We start from the raw sequence: 16,210 nt of genomic DNA, 5'->3' as shown, positions 1-16,210 counted from the left end.
TAGTAGTCGCAGCTGTGCTAATCTTTACTTCATCGTGACCATCGGAGCAGTGGTGGCACTGCACACAAAGTGTGCGTCTCTCTCTCTCTCTCTCTCTCTCTCTCTCTCTCTCTCTCTCTCTCTCTCTCTCTCTCTCTCTCTCTCTCTCTCTCTCTCTCTCTCTCTCTCTCTCTCTCTCTTTCTCTCTCTCTCTCTTTCTCTCTCTCTCTCTCTCTCTCTCTCTCTCTCTCTCTCTCTCTCTCTCTCTCTCTCTCTCTCTCTCTCTCTCTCTCTCTCTCTCGCGGCGGAGTCGACATAGCGGCTGTCATCAGTGGGCCGGCCGAACAACAGGCGCCATCATTTGTTCTCTCGGGTGATGTGCGTGAAAAGCGCTGGGGCGTGCTGACGGCCGGTGGCGGGTGGGCGGGCTTCAGCTCAGCTGATGAATGGTAGCCGGTGGCTCTCGTGTATCGTTATGACAAGAGGCGCGACGACCCACGCCAGTCGTCAGGCATAAATAGATCAGGGGTGACTGAGTGCGAACAGCTCAATGTGGGTCGCGTTTCATTTGTTATTTTTGTATGCTTCAAAAGTAATGGGTCATGCTAACATGCATATTGGATGATTGATGATTGATATCATACGTTGGAAGCAAAATCAAACGGAAAGTTAACCGACAGATACGTGTTCTTAAAATATCCTAATTGATCGTGTCGAATAGTGCTGAACGTTCTACCCCTATTTGGTCATATTGGGGCCTCTAAACTCCTCTCGGATCTTTTGGGATAGTTCCAAGTAGATTTTGAATCTTTTGGTCGTTGTCAGACGGTCAGGTCATTTGGGGTCGTTCGGGGTCATCTTGGACATCGGATCATTTTTTGGCCGGTCCCTGATCGCTACGGTTCATCTCGAATCGTCCTAAAGCATCCCTCCGGGTCGTCAAAGGTCATCTCGGATCGTCCCGGGTCACCCAAGGTCGTCCTGTGTGGTCCCTGGCTGACATTGACCCACGAACCTTCCCTCGTCGTCATATAAGTAGTCGTGTCATTTTGTCTCGAGTCTCCCTTGGTCGTGCCGGGTCGTCCCAAGTCATCCAGGGTCACCCTGAGTTGTTCAGAGTCACCCTGAGTCGTTCTGGGTCGTCCCTTGTCGCCCTAGGTCGTCCAAGGTCACCCTGGGTCGTCTCGGGTCGTTATGGGTCGTCCCGGGTCGTCGCCGGGCCGCCGTACCAGTGGGCGGAGCTGCTGGCAGTGGCCCATCCGAGGCGGCCGTAGAGCTCACCTCCCCCTGGAGCGGGGCCAGAGCCACCAGCCAGCAGAGTGGAGGGAATATTCCAGAGCCGGTCCGACCGCTGCCAAACGGCACCTCTCAACGGGGGACATGCGATGGGTCAGGTGAGTATAATTGGCCACAATCCATCCGGCTGTCTCGTTCGTGACAGGGACGCTTTGTAAATTTATCGTCACGTGAAGGAAAATGGCACGGTTCCGCTACCGTCCCCCTGAAGTTGTGCCCACGGTCTTGTTTTGATCGCCGTTCAGGAAGAAAAAAACTGAGTGTCGAGTGTTGAAGTGATTTTCATTTAAATTAGGCATTTAGACTTAACAGTTTCACACTGAAGTGATAAGAACAATTGTCGGCTGCCATTATTTTAATTTTAATCACTTGAGTAAAGCGTGTTTTTAGGCACTAAGACACTTCATCCTTGATCCCCGTCTGTAGGGCCCATTGGTGTATCGCTTGTTGCATGATCCACTATCAAACGGTGTGTGTGACTCCTGCTGCACCATACGGCTTCATAATTCACACTTCTATCTTCCCTTCTCAACGCTTACAACCTTATATTATAGAGTTTAGTGCTTACAACTAATGGTACCCATATTGGCCTTCTCGTATGCACGTACATACTTACTTACAGGGTTGCGCTTGCGCGATAGCCTTCAATGCCTCTTCTGAGCATTGCGGGACAGCCTACCTTCAGGCGCCTACTACTACTGCCATCTAGTGACGGGAATATGCAGCTGCTGCACTGCGGTACTTTCTGACGGCGCTAGCGACCAATGTCGCTGAGCAATTAACAAAGCAAATAATTTAAAATAGCATAGACCTTTTCGGTCATACGATATCGCAGAACTTTCGGCTATTTCGACATTTGCTGGTTGACTTTCGAAAGTCCGCTACAACAGGGCTTAGAGGCTGGCTTAGAGGCTGATGATTAAACTGCCGTGGCTCCGGTGACGTTTTTGAGTGTTCTAAATAACCGTTTCACGTTTGAATATGTGGCTAGCTGCCAGTGGTGCAGGAATAGGTGCCACGCCGAGCGAGGACCATAATTGCCAATTACAACACTGAGCAAACGATTTACCCAGTGCTGCTTATCGGATAAAATCAAAATATAAAGCTGAACACCGCAGATAGATGGCAGGGTAGGTACACCATCTAACTGCTAACCACATATGAAGGATGGTCATCTTATTCTTTTTAACTACGAGCTCCCGGATAGTTTAATTAATTATCGCAGGCTAAACGATGTGCCAATTTCCAGCCTGTAAACGCATATGTCTCTGAATTATAGTTCGTTTTTCTTAAGTTTGCCCCTCACTGTAAACGTCTTTTTGAACACAGCACGAGAATTGCTAGCTGAATTACTGAGAAAACTGGTTGGCGCACATTGATTTCACCAGATTTCACAGACGATCAATTTTATCAAATTTGTTTACTATTTCACAGACTCATAGCTCGTATTTACCCATACCTACAGCTCCACAGTGATAGACGACTTCTCAGGAATTATGTCTGAACTAATTAATAAATTGCACGGCGTTTAACATTAACGTTATATCGTCGGTGTTCAAAACTTATTTTGAAAATATTATTCATATCTCTAATACAATGTGCGCCAACCAGTTTTCTCAGTAATTCAGCTAGCAATTCTCGTGCTGTGTTCAAAAAGACGTTTACAGTGAGGGGCAAACTTAAGAAAAACGAACTATAGTAAAAAGAAATACCTACCTTCTTACCAAGACCCACCCGGTTGAAAGTTGAGCACACAAGGGAGCAGCTCATGCATCTCACTCCTATCCTCCCACCTGCGCTTTAAGACTGTTGTTAACTCGCTGCTCAGTTCTTGCCCCGCACCTCACGCAAGAAGATAAGTTACTGGCGTCATATATATAACCCTCAGAGGCTGGGCACGCCATCAAACCCAATCATCATCATCATCACTCCTATCCTATGTAAATCCGTCTTCTTTTTAGGTAAATGGACCGAGTCATTTGATAGTCTCGCAGTGGCTAGTTAGCAAATGACATTTGCCGAATCGAAAGTTACCCCAACAACAATAAAATAGGTGGTCGGTCTTGCTCGAGGAAATTGGAAAATGATAATAAAGTATATCAATTTCTTCTGCGCGGATGCGGGATGAGACATATATGCGATATTCATATGCACACACACCAAATGTCATCCTGGATCCGACCGAGACCACCATGTCTCCTTACGGGCTCCACCAACGAACGTTTAAACACCTTGATAGGTAAATTCGTAAATTATAAGTCATGAATCATACATTTGTCATTTACCCGGTAATTGCCGTCACGTACGTACTTATTTGCACCTTTTTCAGTTAGAAATGTATCGCCTGCACAACATAATCGACAAACAGTGCATAACTCATAAGCGCAATGACATAATTTAAATTAAAGCCCCCTTCAACCGAGGAAAATAAACCATGCATACAATACATACAATAAACGTTACAGCCCCATCCATGGGTGACGGGTGCCCTTTTATAAATGAACCTAGTATATCTAAAGCTAACTCAAATTGTTATGCAAAAGGGATGTCAGTAAGCTAACCAGGGTCAATGACCGTCATCTGAAATCGGGTCAAGGCGGTGCGAAATTGGGGTCAATGACCGTCACAGCTGAGATCAAGATTACTTTGCTGAGATCGTCTCGAAGTTTTTTTTTTTGCCTGCAATTTCCCGTGCCATTTCCTATGAAATCCCGAATAATGGAAACGTTAAAAATGACAAGGTGCCTCGGCCTCGGCCCCCTCGGCCGGCCTCGGAATGTAGCTGCTCTTACTGCTACTTATGTTATGTGGCTATGGCACTGTTATGATAGTGGCTTGTTAGGTATGATAGTGGCTTGTTAGTTATAACAAATTAATTCGTATATGAAGTAAGATAAAACACCAAAACCACCCAACGTCAGTGTTATTCACTTTTTCAAGGGTGATATGACACATTTTACCTACAGAGTCAAGTACGTTTTTTCGGTTTCGTTCGAATATAGCGGCACTTTTTCACAAATTTCCTCTGCCTTGCATGATATATTGACATATACATACACACATACTACAAATTAATAACAACAAACAACAAATAGTTATAACAACAAATAGTTATAACAAACATAGTATTTTCAGTCAAACGGAAACGTAAATTAAAAATTGGGCAAGCCGGTAATAAATGCTAAGGCAATGCTATTTTTCGTCTTTTTGGTCTTGGTGGCTAAGCTTGGGCTAAGCAATAAGCACCTATGTAAAGCACCCTCGCCGTTGCCGACTTATTTCGACCTTTTAGGTATTTTGCGATGAAATGAAGAAGGAAACTATAATGAACATCACGCAGAAATTTGCACCTCTAAATTAGCCACTTTATATTCTACAAGTCCTCGCAGACTGTTCATCGAATTGAGCTAATGACGTCATGGTAACCATAGCAACAGTATGTGGACTGCTCGCTAGCGCTGCTCGCAAAAAGATTTCTAGCATTGAGGTCTAGTGCGAGTCTGCTCAAAAACTGATTCAATTGTGGCGATAGGCGTCCGAGTGCCGCATATTTTTGCTTGCGGCTTTCCAAAGTTTGATTTTGCCGGATGAAAATGAGTAGTGGGCGGTTACAAGATTGAAGCTTATCTTTTCAGGTAAGCCCTCTATTCGTTCTTATTATGCATTTACACTATGCTCCAAGTGAAGCCTTGCTTGTTCGACTGCCGGGATACACACAAACTGCTGGTCTGTTCTCAACAGCTGATAATTAATTAGTTATTCGGTGTCTGATTGTTGCTTAACTAAATACCTATGCATTTTGAGCTGTTTAAATTGAGACAATTAAGTCAAAGAAACCATCCCTGCATTGTCAACAGCTCAGCAGAGCTTACAAAAGACACAGTAAATGTTTGACCCCATCTGGCATCCGCAGTCTGAGTCTGCAATCTGCATTTGTCTCGCAAGTTGAAGTTGATTTTAATTACAGGTCAGTCATGCTATAGGTAAAGTGTCACTTTACTCCTAGGTTTTGAGTGGAATTCATCAACTTCCAGTTAGCTAAATCCATCTATGTGTACTTGCATAAAGTCAAACACTAATTTTTCAGTCTTCCCAATTACACAGATATCTAGGTACCCTCTACCCATTTGGTATGATGCTGGAAGCTCTATTTACCTACCTTTCACTTGTTAAGTAGAAGAGCAGGTGGCTGTTTATCTGGATTTCATCTTTATTTGTGTGCAAGGTGGTGGCGCAAATCAAGCATTAGTTCTTTCCTGGGCTCTGTTTGATGCCCATTGTATATCAGCATGGCTCTGATTCTGTTACATTGAGGCCGCTTGCTAGCACTTCTCACCCGGTTGTGGATGAAAAGCATGGTCCATTTGCTTAAACCCCTGAGAGGCTGATAAATATAAGCCCTTTTGTGTGTGAAATTCATGTTGGCAGTATAATGAGAAAGTGCCTAGGTCACTACCTAAGTCCCCCATCATTGTAGGTTGATCAGACATTGTTTGGTCCTTACCAGTAGATGCTTACCAGTAGATGGAAATAAAGAGACATACTGAGCTCAGGCTCATAAGGGCTGCCTCCTGGTCATGTTAGGTACTGGTCATAGTTGTGTTTGAATGTGTTGACACTTTGACTATTTACAACTCTTTCTGGCAGTCGATTCCACAGGTTCACTGCCCTGGTTGAGGAAAATTGGCATTGTTTCCAAGTTCTGTGTTGTGGTTTGGCAAGCTTCAGGCTGTGTCCCCTTGTTCTCCTTGTTCTGTCTTGTGCCAGGAAATTACCATCAACACTGTCTTGTCAAATCCTTTGATGATCTTGTAAACTTCAATGAGGTCACCTCTCCTTCTCCTGTAGTCTCCTGTAGTCTTCTTGAATTTTTCAACATTGATTGATCAGTTTTCTTATGGTCCTGTACCTAGCCTTCTTGAATTGAGTGAGCCTGAATGTATTGCATGATTATGCTCGGCGGTATGATTAAGTTGAAGGATGCTATCTTAAATAGTTAGTATGTTTTTTTGCTACAGTTTTATCAGTTTTGATGCTTGAAACGATAGAAAAGAAAATAATGAATAATTAGAGGAGGATTTTTTCAAAATATTCTTATATAGGAAGATCTTTCTATCTATCTTTGGTGGAGGCTAGATAGTGTTTGCAGTGGAAGGTGATTACATGTTGACCAATCATATTACCTACCTAGCTCTGACCAGCTGTATGCTGATTGGCTGGTGATTGGCCTCTGCCAAAGGTGGCTGCATTCTTGGTATTCATCTGTGAGGGAAACATTTGTGCATAAGGGAATTGTTTTGGAATGATAGATGAAATAGCTTTGCCTATTGTGATCAGTGGGCCATAAGAGCTCCTGATTTTTGCTAGGCTCAGCTCATGCTTAAAAACTGTTATTTTAGTTCAAAACCCCATGTTAATAGCTGTATATTTCCTTTGAAGATTGCTGTCACTTTGCCAGTTTCCCTTTCCAGTTTGCTTGCATACTTTTATTATATTTCTGTTAGATGATTATTGGGCTTTATTAATTTTACACCAGATTGTAGGAGGTAGAGCTTGAATATTGCTAAGTTGTAGTGCTGACTTCTGGTTATAATTTGTTGCCTCTTGTGGCATTTGTCATTTGTGTTATGCTAGCTAGTGCCTAAGATCAAGTCATGGTAGGCATCTACCTACCCAGTTTTTCAGTCACATCCATCACAAGCACCTATGATGTTTTCTTGAAAAGCATTTCACAGATGCAAAATTTTCCTTTACCAACCCATATGGTTTATAAATAGCATGCCAAATTAAAAGCAGCTTCAGGCGAATCCACCATCTCCTGTTTTTTGCTGAAAATCATTGTTCAACACAGAAATATGACATTTTTTCTACAAAAGCTGGCTTTGTTAAGGTCCGAAGAGCATAGTATCGTCTAGCAAACGAGTGTAGGGCATGACATTGAGCTATGTAGTGTTAACTCCGACTCTGGAGTCGAAGTTGGTAAGATTTTGGCTACTCAACTCGGACTTCGGGCAGAACTGTCGACTCCGACTCTGCAGCCCTGCTTGGAGGACCATAAAGTGAACTTAACAGTCTTCCAAAATATAAAGCAAACTTATCCTTGCAGCCAATTTGCTTATTAATACTCTCACTTGCAAACGGTTTTGATGACATGTGAATATGGTAGGAACACAGTTAGTACCCACTATCCACCGACATGAGTGTCATTTACAACCTACAACTAAGTCCTCTGAAAGATGACGTGCTGAGCACGACTGTGTTCATCTAGAATCTAGATTCTAGGCAATCTGGACCTATCAATTTCCTGTTTCATGTGTGCATTGTGCAATGGACCACCTACAAACTGTTAGCAACCATGGAACTTCTTTATCAGTCAATTACATAACACTTTCTGTGCTCTGCTGGTCTCAAAGTTCCTTGTTGAAATGATTGTCCATAAAAATGCATGATCCTGTTTAAACCATGATTAAAACAATGCTCTTCTTTAGATAAGTTTTTTTTTTTGCCTCATCGTGGATGCCTCTGATTCTGTTGTTGTTTTTGACCACCATGATTGCTCTTAAATGTTTCATTGAGTGTTAATTATAACTATCCTCAAATACCTGATGGTTCCGTTGAGCTCTATGTGAAGAGTACGGTTATCTTTGATTGTCAGTGCTGAATTTTTCGATGAAAATATTATTCATGGCAGGGCACCCAGGCTTAAGTAGTAAACTAATCCTGTTAGGCCTATACAGTCGCACCAGCACCGTTGTTTTGACGAGTGTAGCTCATAAAGGTCTCAAGTTCCTGTACTTATCTCTAACGATAACTACCGCTTAGATACAGATGATGTCGTAGGTACGTAGGAACCCCAGGACCGAGTAGGTCTCTGCCTGTCACAGGACAGGCGACAGACCGGGCCCACTTTGACGAGTCTGTCTGGTGTTTTGCCGCGAGCTGCTCCTGGACGGCATCATTAGCGCGTCTGTGGGCCGCGGGCTGGGCTGTTTGTTTATGGCTGCGTACGCTCTGGTTTCACGGCCGTTGGCCGATGACGCGCGCGCCCCGCGGAATGACGTCACACTGCTGCTGGTGGTGATGACGCGCGCACGGCGCCTCGGCGGCTATCTGGCCGGCCGTGACGCCACCAGTGACGCCAGTGTGACGTTCGCGAGCCGCTGACGGCGCGTCCGTCCGTGCGGCGGCAGAGCGCGGGGGACCGGCCCGGCGCCGATCAGACAAACTGGCCCGGCGAGGGCCGGCAGAGACCACTGCCATATTGGATCTGCTGCCGGCTGCCTGGCAACACGCCCCCCACGGTCCTGCCAGATGGGGCAGGCAGCGGGCCTGCGCCCCAGTGCCGCTGCTGAGCCGGCCAGCAGATACACTGCTGTGGCCGGGATGGGCGTGACGCTTGAGTCGTGCTTATTCAGTGGGAGTATGATGGGTCACACTGTCTCCCGTATGTACGATCATGACAAACATGCGGGCGCCCTCTTCGGTCGGCCTGTGTAAATATTGAACGGTCGTCGCATAATGGCCGTGTTTGGCTGCCATTGGATACTAAGAGCTGAGTACGTCATTGACGTGTATTCCCAATGCCCTCGGTGGCTCCGTGGCCTGCGTTGGTGGCTCGTCATGATATACCCATGTAAACCTTCGTCGAGTATGGTTTGGTCGTAGATATCTGTTGCACGTGCCGGCCGTACATGGGCTGCCGAGGGTAGTCTGATTGTGACTCACTCTACCCCTTCGTTACATGTTCGTTAGAATTCGTGACGAAATTTTGGCTGCCGCCACAAAGGGTAATCTCCAGCGCCTACGTCAGTTGGCACTGTGCCGCCGGAGTCTGGCGTCAGGCATGAGTTCATTCCGGCATTGGGCTAACCGCAAAGGTCAAACACGGAATCGCGCGACAGCTTGAACGGCTGACCACCCATGGTGGGGGAAACTGGACAGCTCTCTCGACGGTCCGCGACAAGGAAGCGCGTCCAAGCGCGAGAGCCGGGCGAGAGCGAGGCCGTTTTTCAGAAAGGGATTCGTTTCAGACCTTGGCATTGACTGATGTTCACAAATCTCCCGTAATCCACACGATTGAATGCGCTCTGCGGTTTTCGGAGAACTCCGATGCGCCGGCTCTCGGCTGAGAATGGCTTGCCACTCAGAGCTTTCAGTGACATTACCGTCTTATGCGTGGCCCTGAGGAAGAGACGCTTGATAAAATCAGCGTTATTGTAATGTAGTTTTGGAAGTCATCTGGGGAGCTCAATTCTGTAGGAAGCATATCCTTTGCATCCAGTATTAATTTATCGGTTGCGTTTAGAAGAGCGAACAGCTGGACGCTATTTTAACCCATCCAGCCGGACAGCCGATGTCGGGGTGGTGACCGGGTCACCGGTGGTGCGTGTGTGGTCACCGGGTCACCAGAGGTGCGTGTGGTTACCGGGACACAGGACAGCCCTTCTGCGGAAAACATCGCCGAGCGGGTCACGGCTGTCACAGAGCGGACGTTGCGGCGAACTGTGGACACGGCAGCGTGACGGCGTCACGCGACACCACTCGAGGTGTTACTGTCGACTGCCCCGCACGGCGGGCGCCTTGGTGATAGTCGGCAGCTCGGACCGGCGCCGTTGGTCGGTAGTGTCCCGTGCCGCTGATCGCAGGCCGTCCACAACGGCCGCTGCCGTGCAACCCGCTCATGACGGGGGTCGGTGCTCGCGTGAGGTCGCTGGCGTGCTGCCGGCCGGGCCACACACGGACCGAACAAACGCTGCCCCCTCACCAGCACAGCCAGTTTGATCCGGCACTGGCCGCCGTGACCCGGTCACCCGGACCGGACTACCGGGCTGCCAGCGGGCCTGCCACGGAAGGGAAGGCCAGCTGATAGCGTCCGACGTCGTCCTGGAAACGCGACCGTTGTACTTTCAGAGACCTCTGGAAAGGCTGGAGCTCTGTGTCAGTAGAAGTTTCGTACTGGCTGTTTTTGTTGGTTAATTCGTTGGGGAATGTTTGCAACATGTTTCGTGAAGGGAATGGGGAAACTCACGAACAGCTGATTTTTGTATCCTATGATTCTTCAGTCTCGTCTTTTCAATGTTAGTCATATCTTCCGATAACATCTTGCTTGGCTGTCAGCCCTCCGTGGCGTTCCGCCCATGCTCAGTGACTCGCCCTCGCTCGGGGAATCGGACTCCGTGAGTGCGTCAGTCCTGTATCACGATATACGCCGTACGTCACATACGTCGTCCTTTTTAGCCGTGACGCGGAGACATCGGCGGCAGAGGAAGGAGTGGTGACACAGCTGCGTTTCATCGCCGTTTGCGGCCGGGGCGGTTTTGCAGATGTCTGGTGGACGGGCACCCTACTTGGCGATTGATTGGTGTATCGATCCATCGATTGGTTGCGTCGAACCGGGACTGGGTCGGCATTCATTGGCTGGAAACCGCGGACGGCGAGCACTCGGTCGGACTGGGTGGAAGGCGACAAGAGGCGGGTACAGGTGGAACGAAACATCGCCCATCTGAGACAGTCGGTGGCCGTAGGAATCGCTAACTCTGCAAGTTTTATGAGATTTGATAAATGTTAAGGCGTACGACATTGCTTTGGAATCATCGCAGGTGTACTGGTATCATCTAGCAGCAGGACTTTGTGCAGGCTTGCGCCCTTATTTTCTTTTTAATTTTCATCAACTTTTCCTCCGGTTTCCTGTTATGTTCCTTATGTGCCTTTTCGCCATAGCTCATTGCGCCATGGGCAAGGTATAATGGCTCGATATTCACGGTAATCTTATGAAAGAAGCGATACTTTTTTGCGATACACCCGGGCGCTGATAAAACAGCATGCTGACTACATGCCGCCGTGGACTTGGTGACTTTAACTTTGGGGCTGCGAAGATATGTGGCTGAATTATCCTTGCAAAGGCCATTAAACCCCTACTCATTTATGCAGGCCATGCTGTTGAGGCTGAATAAAATATCCACCATGTCTTTGATAAAGTCGCTCCAGAGATCCCGCTATCTGGGGCAGTCGAGACACTTTCTGAGGCAAGGACGTCGAAGGTCGTCCCAGCGTCGGTGGCAGCGATGTTCATCATGTCTGCACGGCGGCCGCACGACTGTTGGCCGTCAGTCCGTTCGTCCGCCAATCCGTATGTGCGTCCTTTTTTCGGTCCGCACGTTCATCGGTCCGTGCGTCAGTCCGTTCGTCCGTTGGTCCTCCGTCGGTCGGTCCGTCCGTTCGGCAGCGGGATGCTGAGCGCGCAGCTCGGTATAGAAATGCCGTGGGCCGCCGGCCGGGCCGGGCGGCGGAGCAGGCGCGGGTACGTATTGATCGCCGGCCGACGCTGACCCATTTGCCGGACAGATGAGCGACAGCCGACTATCAATAGGGCCGTGGCTGGCGGCGCCAACGCCGACCGTGCGCCGGACCGCCGCCTCGTGCGGTGGGTCTTCGTGCAGGAGGTGACGCGTCGCGGCGGCGGAGGAGGCGCGTCGCGGCCGCCCGCCGCCGCCGTCGTCGTTCGTCGCGACCGCGCCGTCACCGCCGCCGGCATCGATCGAGCGGCGGCGACGGTGACCCGGCGCTGGCGCTGCTCGGAGCCGGCCTCGGCCGCCCGCGGACGGTTTGGGAACTCTTCGGGATGAGGGCGGTAGGACCAGACCGGAGCGGCAGAGGGAGGGTGGCAGCCGGTGCTCTGACGCCCAGGTTAGACGGCGGCGCCGGCAGGTCCGGGTCGCCGAGGCCGGTTTATGACCGCGGCGAGTGCCCGGCGGCGGGCGAGACCGGACACCGGTCGGCGGGGACTCCTCTGGGAGAGCTGTATCTCTCCGTCTGTCCGCCGCCGCCGCGCACCAGTGACCTCAACAGGTCGCCCGGGGCGGTGGTCTCGCTGAATTTGGTCGGACGTCTGAGCTGCCCCGCGGCCCTGTGTCCTGTTGATAGCCAGCTGTTCTGCTCTGGTCCTGTTTCCAGGGACAGCGAGACGGTCAACTGCTGCTTCTGGAGAACCATTGATTGGGCTTTTGTAGAACGTCGGGTCTTGCTCTGGCAGCTTCGGATGCGCATTGGCGATTCTCGGCAGGTGGCATGCGTATCTCGAAAGCAATTTGTCGTTTATGTTTTCCTTTTTCTCTTTAATAACACCTCATGGATAAACACGGGACGTCGCATATTGACTCTAAATTTATATTATCGACAACAGTTTTGTACTCAATATGCAACACCACGCTTGCATTTGTGCTATGCATTTACTTCCTGGAAGTTGAACTGTTTATGCTTACATTTTGCTCCCAGGGCGTGTGTGTTTTACCGCTGGCCCTCGAAATCAAGTGCTGTATATGAGAGCGGAATTGTTGAAATTGGCTGGCGGCCGGGCGATTTTTGTGGGCCGGTGTATAAGTTGATGGCCTCATAAGCCATCAGAGCCGGGACGCAGGCTCCGGCCGATCTGGCGCGGCCCGGCTGAAGTGGAAGTCGTCTGGAGGCGGGCCAAGAGAGGCTCCGTCCTGCCTCGGGGAGAGGACTGCATTGTGTGACTGGAGCAGGCAGAGGTCCCCGCCTTTGGCCCGCACGGAACTTTGGCAGGCTGGAACTGACGGATCGCCGAAACGCTGATCGGAACGTTAGCACTAATGTAGATATCGAATTGACCTTGTATGATTACCACATACAAGATGACGAAACATAAACACATTGAAGCTGATTACAAATTTGTGCAAGCTGCTTAAGCTCTAAAACATTACCTACACGCTTCATGGCGTTTAGTTGACTTCCTACGGCGACGTTGCCTTCTCACCAATGCCATGACATTCGTGTGTTTCTGTAGGCTTCTTACTTTTACTACCGTATTACCACTCAGAACAATGTTACGGTGGAGGTAAACGCAATCCACAGCCTTATTCATAGCCGTTGTAATCCGGGGAGTGGCCCATGTTGAAAACCAGAAAACAGAGAATGGTCGTTCTCGACGCAGACTAGAACCTAGGACCCCAAATCATTCTAATTTTGTATGTTTTCCCGTCGATGCGAAATTCTGCACCTCGATCCAAGGCGAGTTAAATTGGCGCTCGGTGTCACGGACAATGCGATGCGTGCTGTGATTGTTAATACCGGCAGCGCGGAGTGCTCAAAGCCTGTCGACTTTGCAATGCAAACCATCTAAATCAGATGCTGCGATGGCCGCCTGGCCGGCGGGTCCCATCGGGAGCGTTCCGGACACGCTGTTGCCGGGTGCCATGAAAGCCGCGCTGGGAACCGGAAAGTTCCGGTTGGCCTGTGGCATTTCAGCCGGAATGGCGCTGCACTGTGTGGTGCCGAAGGCGGTTGGCGCAGCAGCTGGCCATTGACGCTCCATTGTACGTGCGATGCTTATTTAGTGGTCTGAGGCTCGACCTGTCATATCGTTTCTAGATATTGGATGAGCATTACTACATTAATTGCAAGTTTGAAGTGACTCACAGTAATCCGTAGATATCGTGGTGTATGTACTTGCAGTCTGGTTTCCTTTAGAATGTTTGGTTACTGGTTACTCATCCTTTACAAACATAGGAAAATTTTATGGGTAGTTTTGTGCGCCCCAGGCCTTGTTGCCGACCGGCTTTGCACTCCCATGAGCCATTGTTTGACTTCCGGTTAGTTAGCCTCCTTCGCCGCCTGACCAGACGTCGAGACTGTCTACTTGTCGGACCAAGCCAATGGTTTTATACTGTTTTCTGCGTATTCCATTGCCATTGTTCCATTCGGAAGAACATGAGATTGACTCTGTGGCTTGCGCTTTGTGTCTTGTACGCTCGATTCTCTAGACGTTATATAATGTGAATGGGAAAGGCCGTATGTCATCGACATCGTTCCTAACCCGCAGTCTTCTGGCTTGTTTCCTCAACGTGACTTACTGGGGCCTCTGGGCCTTTTTGTTTCTTCTGTTTTCCGGTACTTCATAGTTCATGGACGGTTTTCGAAATGCAGGCCATTTTTTACCCTACGATGCGTGTCAGGCGATCTTATGGTCTGCGGCTACCTGGACATCATGAATCTGGCCGCAGCCCATGTAAGGGAAGGTTACTTACTGCCTCACATTTATTGGCATTCTGCTACAGAATGTTCTTTAGAAGTGCGTTTTGAAATAGTTTCTTGGAGATGCAGTGATAACTTTGTATCTAACGCAAAGGTAGTTAGTTGCCTTTCGATCATATTGACAGTATCTGATTTATGCAAAGCCATTGTTCTATCAGAGATTCGTTTGCCAGTGTTTGCTCGGCGCCGTAAAGTTTCAGTAGTAGCCGGTCGCCAAGGTGAGGCTCGCTCGTCTGCAAGCGTACAGTTCGTGCAAACAGTTGCCGGCGATATTGACGTCCGGTGCCGGCACGCGGCGTGCCCGCGGGAGCCGGGAGCTGGCGCCGGCTCTTACTGGGTCGTGCTGCCGGCTGCGGAACGTCAGGAATCCGAGCAGTGCAACGGACGGTCGCGCTGTGCTCCAGGGATGAACGGTGGCAGGCACGGTCGAACGGATCTTGTGTGGTCTTATTCGTTGAAGTTGGTTTTCGATGAGTGGCTGGTACCAGTCAACTATGCCTGAAACATTGTCTCCACTACCACTGCCCAGTGGCTCAGCAGCACCCACGCACCGTTTCAGATGTCTGTGACCGCTGGCCGTTGTGTCGCCGCGGAGGCCGCTCCATTTTCTCCGTGTCGTTCCCACGGCGCGGCACCGGATATCACGGGTCGGAGCGGACGGCGCCGCGCGGGTCAGGGGTCACGATCGGGTCATGACCGGTCACGGTGGTCCCGCTGCACGGGTTTTAAGCGCGGCACGACGCGCTGATCGGCCGGGCGCTGAGCTCCGGCCGACACGAAATCCAGACATGGTCATGCTGGGAATCAAATATTGGGCGACTTTCGTACCAACTCCTGCGTTGTCATCGGGACTGGAGTCTGACTTCTGTAGTGGTCAGGTGACTGAATGGCTGCGTGAGTTTGGAACGGGGACGTTTTCGTTTTGTTTCCGTCTCTCGCATTTTCACCCGCTTGAATTTCTGAAATGTCGCCTCCCGTGGTCCTGCAGGCGACTTTCGGCCTGTTTTGCTGCAGTTCGTTTCGGTCCGTTTAAGCAAGTTAGGGTTTCGGGAAGTGGCGTTGTCAGCAGTGCCGTGAGAGAAATCCGACAGTTTCAGCTCTGCTTAGAGCGTTGTTGTGCATTCTGGAAGTGGGCTAAGCTTATGTTGGACACTTGATATTTACATTATGGGCTGTGAATAGGAGTGCAGGAGTGTAAACTTACATATTAGCTTTTGATAAAGAGGTGATGATGTTTTTTTAAAGTGACTTGTAATTGAATAGCAACCTATTAAACCCACTTTGTATCCCATTCTATCAAATATATTTTATTGTTTCATTAAGGTCCAATTTTTCAAATTTTCGGCACATCATCAATTGATGAAATCACCTCACTTTACTTACAGTTCAATACAATTTGGTTGGCGAATGAAAATTCAATGGATATTTGCACATCATCACCCTGGATAGATGTTGCTTTTCGATTTGACCTACTTTGTGCCAGTCTGTAGGTGCTCAAAGTTATTTTAACCCCGATATTGTAACTCCATTGCCGGCCTTTTTTGTGTTCTATAAATAGCTGGGCAATTGGAGAGCTCGGAGGGGCACCGAGCATCCCTCTTTAGCCACAAGTAAGAGCGTGGTAACCGTTATTGATCTGTGCTTGTCCATGACCGGCTGCACCTACAACTTTCATCAATGTTTCCTGAGAAAGCAACAAAAATGGCGAGAGTTACCGCGGGCCGCTTCCCATGGGAGCTGGCCATTTTGCGGTCGGGGCGACCGTGGCGCCGCCGGTCCGCCGCCGGCCGTGGCCGAGCGCCGTGCTCGGTACGGCCGGGCGTCGGCCGTGCGCGGCGGCCGTGCCGGCCCGGCTGCGCGCCGACCGCCGCTGGAAACCGTA

The 16,210-nt window shown here is 49.4% G+C and overlaps 1 protein-coding gene across 13 annotated transcripts in view; it reads left to right on the top strand.

Moving 5' to 3' along the window:
- The first annotated feature begins 4,784 nt into the window (after positions 1-4,784).
- LOC122378405 (plasma membrane calcium-transporting ATPase 2-like) overlaps positions 4,785-16,210 on the top strand; it is a 60,236-nt gene continuing 48,810 nt past the window's right edge. For all 13 annotated transcript variants that reach the window (XR_006256015.1, XR_006256018.1, XR_006256017.1 and 10 more), the window contains exon 1: positions 4,785-4,910. The gene's annotated coding sequence lies outside the window, so the exon portion shown is untranslated. The remainder of the gene's footprint in view (positions 4,911-16,210) is intronic.

The sequence above is a fragment of the Amphibalanus amphitrite genome, unplaced genomic scaffold (assembly GCF_019059575.1).
Source record: "Amphibalanus amphitrite isolate SeventyFive unplaced genomic scaffold, NRLGWU_Aamphi_draft 000059F_arrow, whole genome shotgun sequence".
Taxonomy (NCBI): domain Eukaryota; kingdom Metazoa; phylum Arthropoda; class Thecostraca; order Balanomorpha; family Balanidae; genus Amphibalanus; species Amphibalanus amphitrite.
This window is presented reverse-complemented; position numbering and strand designations above follow the sequence as displayed.